At 44.8% G+C, this 7,051-nt stretch overlaps 1 pseudogene; it reads left to right on the plus strand.

The window, feature by feature from the left end:
- The first annotated feature begins 1,735 nt into the window (after positions 1-1,735).
- LOC130519815 (U5 spliceosomal RNA) lies at positions 1,736-1,787 on the plus strand (annotated as a pseudogene).
- The last annotated feature ends 5,264 nt before the right edge of the window (positions 1,788-7,051 follow it).

Genomic DNA, 7,051 nt, shown 5'->3' on the forward strand with positions numbered 1-7,051 from the left:
GTGCTCGGGGGATCCTGACGTCTAACCGGATAAATGGGGAACTGCCACCAAAGCAACAGACACCTCTAATGAGAGGACCTCAGAGCTGCTGCTTCCTCGGACCATTAGCTGCCTGCACGGCACATCAACCGTCACGATTTCTTCATGTCCGCACAAACAAGCACGATAAAGTTCTGCATGTCTGATGCACTCACTGTTGTCTTTTTAATTAGTCTGGTGTTCGTCACAGACCTGCAGCTACTTTTGGAAGCGTGTCACTGGTGCATGATGAGTAGGAGGCATCGTGCTGTGAAGATAATAATCGCTCAGCGTGTCTTTACATGGACACCTTTGATGAGCATAGACTGGGAAATGGCAGCAGAACAGAGGGGAAGGCCTGGAAATGCCTCCAGTCCCAAATATTTGGCTGTCACTATTGGATGTGAAGGAGCCTTTGTGCCTTGGCGGCCTGCATCAGAACAGCGTTTGGAGTGTCCAGACTGACGGCTAACCTCGTCAGACATGACACACACACTCCGATGTACTGTAATGACGGGTCTGTGTAGCCACACATAAGCCAGTAAGACTGTAAACTCTCTCTCGGGTGTCTTTCACAGTGGCGTCACATTATGGTAACTTACTTTGCTCCTATGGCGTCCAGCTGTGTGACATCCGAGGGAACCCAGCGACACAGAGCAAATGAACATCCAGAGACTTGGCACGGACAGCAGGAGGACACACAGGTACTCAGGTGTTCACCTAAAAACCAACTGGACTGGATGGACGGCAACGTTAGGACATCTTGGGGTATGCAGGCCAATCTTTCACCACTGTGGGGGAATTTGGAGGGTTGATTAAAACGTCTTTCTCACACTTTTACTCAACCACATATTTTTTTCTGACAAAATTGAAACTATATCTAAATTAAGAGTCAGACAGAAAAAAATACAATCGGAAAGAGGAAATTGACAGTTAAAGTCTAATTATAAGGAAATCGAGACTCCAGATGTGAGAAGGAAAGGACAGAATAAGTTGAGAGACAAGATCCAGTTCAAAAGACGGAGAGGTGGAGGCGGAGCTTCTCTTTAGAGCTGGTCGATGCAGGAAGACCACACTTGAGAAAGAAGGAGCAGCAAAATGGGAATATTTTATATTCTATGGCAAAGAAAGGTGCGGTTTTAGTTGCCAGGACAAAGGGATGAAGCGATGAAGACCGTGAGACTGTGGAATGTCTGCAGCTAATTGCTTCTCCAAAAGGCTGATCACATGGTGCCCTGTCAAAAGGCCGGTCTGCTGGTCAGTGCTGATGGCACTGGGACAAACGTATTTATTCTGACCATGTTGAGGCTCAGAAAATTCCACCTCTTTGAAATAAACTTTAATCAATCAAATAACAGCACCACTGATCAGAGACTTTTCAGGTGCTATATCTCAGCTTTGTTCAGGTTACAGCAGACGACGGACAAGACAGAGGCTTCCCAGCAGAATACGGAGCAGCTGTTAATACGGCAGAGCACTGAAAGAATTCCACGGAGCAACAGTTGAAGGAAGCGGTGGGAGCCACAGGGACCGGACAAACAGTCTTTGGAGTCCTGGTGGAAAGTATAGGTAGAAAGCTACCTGTGCCACACAAGTCCACAACGAGGCATCCAAAACCCGCATGTGTTGCAAGACAGGCAGATTCATATGACCACATTTCAAATAATTCAGCTTTCAAAATTTTAGCTAAGTTAAAAGTCTAACATTTAATCATTCACTCTTCAGATCATATAAATCTTTCGCCTTTTACTAAAGGTTTACGTGGAGTGGAATGGACACCCCCTAAAGGGATCAATAAAGTACTCTGATTCTGAATAACAAGAGTTTAACTCAATTTATATGTGAGTATATATCGGGGAACCAGGGCTACCTGATGTCAAATTGGCTACTGGAACGAGGCATTTGTGGAGCAAGGCAGAGAACGTGGTACTGATGGAGTGTTAGTAGGGGAGTAACCCCAGTGGGAGAGGGCACATGCAGAGGATGTGGGAGAGATGGGTGCTTCGAAACCCCACATCCTCTCTGACTAAGGAGCAGCTCTTAGCTCAGTGTTTGAATATCCACAATAAGAAGCTGCTGTCACAGCGAGAGACTGATGATTGTGCGTCATCCATGGTACAAAGATGCTAGGGCCAAGGGGAGCCAGCACGCCAGGTCAACTTGGGGGTGATTTCACCATCACCCCAATATCAAGATTGGGTTCGAAGCCCCAATGACAGATGGCCTCAACACAAGGGCAGCTGACCTGAGAGAGAGAATCAGGAAGTCCTGGGGGAACTCAACTACCTCCCTGCCACGGCTAACAAACAAAATACCAGACCAAACTCTACTGGAGGACATGAACACAAGTGCGACTTACAGTCTGGAAAATACGGTACCATTATAGCTAGAGATGGCCTATTAATGGAGCACTAACCCTAACTTTAAATATGATGAACTTTCTTTTATAGTGGTGTATTAAACACATCTGTGCAGATTCGTCTCCCTGGCACTGCGGGTCCATCTATCCACCAGATTAGAGTTTAATGAACACATGCTAGACCAGCCCCTGAAGACACCTGGTGGACAACAACCTATGACTGACCCTCACCCCTGACAACCCAGTCTCATATGTTCAGAACGTAAAATAGCAACATTTGTCCACAGTAGACAATGTACGTTAAAAGCAGCCTGGAAAGAAAAACATTTTTGTTCAGGTTTGTATGCTGGTGCAGAAGTTCAGTGTTTCACAAGTGACAGAGAGAAGTGTTTTGACTCATAGTGCATCAAATATTTGAGGAAACGTCCAAAGTTCTGTCAGTTCTGTGTGAGGATGGGACTCATTGAGCCGCCATTTCAGATAAATAACTGTTTTGTGTTTAAGCAGGTCAACACTTGAAGACTGGTCTGAATGGATGGAGAGAATCATTAAACAACAAAAGCATTGAATCTTTTCCTGTCGGCCACTTGAGCAGTGGATCATGTGTCACAGCTGGTCCAGATCAGGGCTGGGCAGAAAAACCCCTCACTGACTCGTTACATTTACCGAGTGAGTTAAACACATCTAAACTCACCGATGGGGAAGGTTGACGCATCAGTGCCTTCCCGTCCTGACACGGCTGAGAAGGTACCCGACCACACGTCTCTGACTCCAGCAAACGCTGATCAGGCTCGAGGAACCGCCGAGACTCCAGTCAAGTGTGACTTGGACGTGGTAGCGGGACAAAGACGAAAATGACGTTCACTGACGAGATGAATGGCGTTGGGTGGAAACGGCCTCTGTTGCACAGTTCAAGAAAAGAAAAAAGAAAACGTTCTTTCGTTATGTGATGCGGAACGATTTTTCACAAATAAAGAAACAATTGTTTTGACCTGGTGACCAATTTGATTTGTTAGCCTTTGTAGCCGCCATCTTTCATTGAATTAATCTGAAGAATATTGAATGAACATTAGGTTGTTAAGATTTATCATTCATGGTCGCAAAAGTTGTTAAAATTGATCTTCATTTTGTCATTGTGGGATATTAAGTGCAGACTGACGACAAAATGGTTTTTTATGATTTTAGCACAAAGCCATAAACACCTCTGAACTTCTAATCCAAAGATCTTCTCCTGCTCTTCAAGAAAAATACAGTTCCGCATGAAAGAAATGACAGTATTTATATTTCTTTTATTTTTCATCTATCGGTAAATGTGGGTTTCTTCTGTGGAAGTCTCAGTGGTGCTGCTGGACCCGCATCATCATCACACCCTTTTCTGACTGGCCTTGAATCATTTTTGCTGTTTTAAATGAAAAGAAGGTGTTTTATGCTTGTTAGTTAAATGACACAGCGACATAGTTCCTCTATTCAGTGTGAGTCTTTGTGTCGTTAAAGGCCTTCACCGCTACATCTCCTCACTAGTGGTTCAGCAGCCATGTCTGATTTTATACAGTCTCAGGAAGTTTATGGGTCATTTTCATTGACTTCCTTTCTGTAAACACTGCAGTTTATTATTGGAATATTCTGAATAAGTGGGGGGGGGGGGGGGGCATTTAGGAGGTCTGCCACTTTTCCCTGATTATCTTCTCACTGCAAATCGACTCGTCATGGTACCGTTTGGAGACTTTTCCACTGGAGGGCTGGGGCTGAGTCTCTTTTTTTAGTGCATGAGTTGGGGTTCCAAGTGTGCCAGTGTGCCGAGATCAGAACATTCCTGAGTCCACAATGCAGAAACTCTGGGTTAAGCAAAAATGTAAACTTTGATGAACGCAACAACTGCCAGGTGAATCAATGCAGAGTTAAGGCGATAGCAAATGATCAACAGGTGAGCCAAAATGCTGGCCAATCATCCACTCCCTCCAGCCTACCACACTAAAGACAAAGTGACCGCAGCCAATCAATCAATCAATCAATCAATCAATCAATCAATCATCAATCAATCAATCAATCAATCAATCAATCAATCAATCAACCAATCAACCAATCAATCAATCAATCAATCAACATCATCAGCATCTGTTACAATCAACATTGTCTCTAGACCCTCTCCAGAATCCCAGCAGCGCCTGACCCCCAACAAGCAACAGTTACCCCAACAGGAAGAAACCTCGTTGTCGGTAGCAACGCCATTCCCTCCCTCTGAGTTTCCTGGTGATGGTTATTTTATTGACCAAGGGGTATCCAGGCAGGCCAACATCCCTATTGTGGAATTACCCAAGCTAGAGACAAATTTGGACATCAATGGGAAACCTCTTGCCAAGATAACACACCGAACAATACAACTCCTCCTGATCATTTTTGGGAACCACCATCAACAATTACAGCTTTTTGTGATTCCCTCATCCTCCTCTCCTGCTGTTCTTGCTTCAACCTTGCTAAAACTACACAACCCCCTGTTAAATTGGGCAAAGGGCATGCTAACCAGCTGGAGCACCTACTGTCATACTAACTGTCTCCAGTCAACTGCCTGTTTCCAGTCTGTCTCTATGGCCCCTCTTTCTGAGCATCCTGACCTCACAGAAGTGCCAGAGGAGTACTGGGGAAGGCGTCAGCAGGCAATGAACCCTTTCCTCGACTCCTCCTCATAGCTATGTCCGTGGTATTGAACAGCTTCCTCATGTACCGCTATCAACCTATAAGCCTGTACCTGTATAACCTCTCCAGACCAGAACAGGAGGCGATGGAGAAGTATATAATGGCCTCATTGGTTGCAGGGCTAATCTGTCCTCCTTACCCTGTGGGAGCAGGGTTTTTCTTCACCCAGAAGGACGGGTCCCTGCAGACCTGCACTGATTACCAGGGCCTGAATGAAATCACTGTTGAGAAAAGACATCCCCTGACCCTGCTTGATGCTGCCTTAAGCTGTCCCTACAAAGTCTGTTTTTTCTTAATGTAGCGTGATCTACGGAATGCCTAGCACCACCAGGGAGATGAAAGTTGTTTGAGAAAGCGGAGAGGTCTGAGTTCGATGCCTCATCAGTTACAGTTCTTTGTTTCTTTGTCCAGGAGGGGCAACTATCTCCGGGCCCAGCGAAGGTGCACAAAGTTTGAGGGATTCACAAATTTTTAACATCGCTTAATTAAACTACAGCAATGTGGTTGCTCCCCTTACCAACCCTGATGTCCACCCTCAAACCTTTTCTATGGACCAATGAGCTGGAGGTGGCATTTGCCCCATTGAAGTCCTTGTTCACCTTAGCCCCCATTCAAGGCCATCTGGACCCCAACTGGCTGTTAATCATGGAGATTGACACCTTGAACATCATGGCTGGTGGTGGATTCCATGGGCCAGAAGCTCCATCTCTGTGCCTACTTCAGCCGGTGACTGGCCCCAGCCAAGTTAAGTTATGAAGCTGCAAATCATGAACTCCTCGCTGTTGTGGTTGTGTTACAGGAGTGGAGACTGGTTAGAGGGATCCATCAATCCGTTTGTGGTTTGGACCAACCATAAGAAACTTGTTTTTACCTTTGCAGTGCCAAGTGGCTGAAAGTTACAGCAAGTGTGATGGGTACTTTTTTCTTGGGCATTACACCGTCACCCCCTTCACGAAATATAAAAACAGACATCTCTCCAGAGCCTTGCTGCTTGGAACCCAGTCCCATCCTGTCTCCCTCCTGTATTGTGGGTGTCAGTTCATCAAAGGACTTCATCATGATATTGAGAAAAGCCAAAAAAACCAAAGGTGATTATCATAAAATCAAGAAAAAATGGGAATAAACAGAAAGGACTGCAATTTTTTAGAGAAAGAACTGGAAGTGTTTCATGTAATGTAAAATTAAGATTGTATAATATGTACCTTTTCCTTATCATGTACTTTCCTCTGGTGTGTGTTGTGTGTTCAATATATGATGAATAATTCCCTAGTTGGAAAACAGGTATGCCTGAAGGAGCCTCCCTCTCGACACTCAGGAGCAGCAGCTCCTGAGTGACTGAGCTTCTCACCCTGTCTCCAAGCGAGCGCCCAGCCACCCTGCAGAGGAAACTCATCTCGGCCCCTTGTACCCGCGACCTTGTATCTCCGACTCCAGTAAAGAAACATTTCCCAGATAGACATGAACACCTTATTTACATGCTAACAGCATCACAAGAGTTTGGGAGTTTCTGGACCACCACATTATGAAGACCCCGCCCACGCCACAGAGGTAACCTGGTGGGGAACCACAATGACCGAGACAACCCATGTAGAACTGATACTGTGTTATTGTTATTATTATTAGTAGTAGTATCAGTATTATTATCATTATTATCATCATCATTATTGTTGTTGTTGTTGTTGTTGTTGTTGCTGTTGTTGTTGTTGTTGTTGTGTTACTGTCATTATTATTAGATCTACATTTTATACTATTTTCTGACTCTTTATAGTTCAAAACGAGAAATGAGATTTTTCCAGTTTTGGACAATTATGATTCATATTTTTCTGTGTGAGGAGGAGAGAGCAAAAGGAACGGGTGGAATATTGTAGGAAAAAGAGTCTGTATATAAATGTGTGTGTGTGTGTGTGTGTGTGTGTGTGTGTGTGTGTGTGCTCAGCAGCACGTCATCATTTAATGATGGCACAGCAAACAGTTTCTGTA

This window comes from Takifugu flavidus, unplaced genomic scaffold (genome assembly GCF_003711565.1).
Source record: "Takifugu flavidus isolate HTHZ2018 unplaced genomic scaffold, ASM371156v2 ctg215, whole genome shotgun sequence".
NCBI lineage: Eukaryota > Metazoa > Chordata > Actinopteri > Tetraodontiformes > Tetraodontidae > Takifugu > Takifugu flavidus.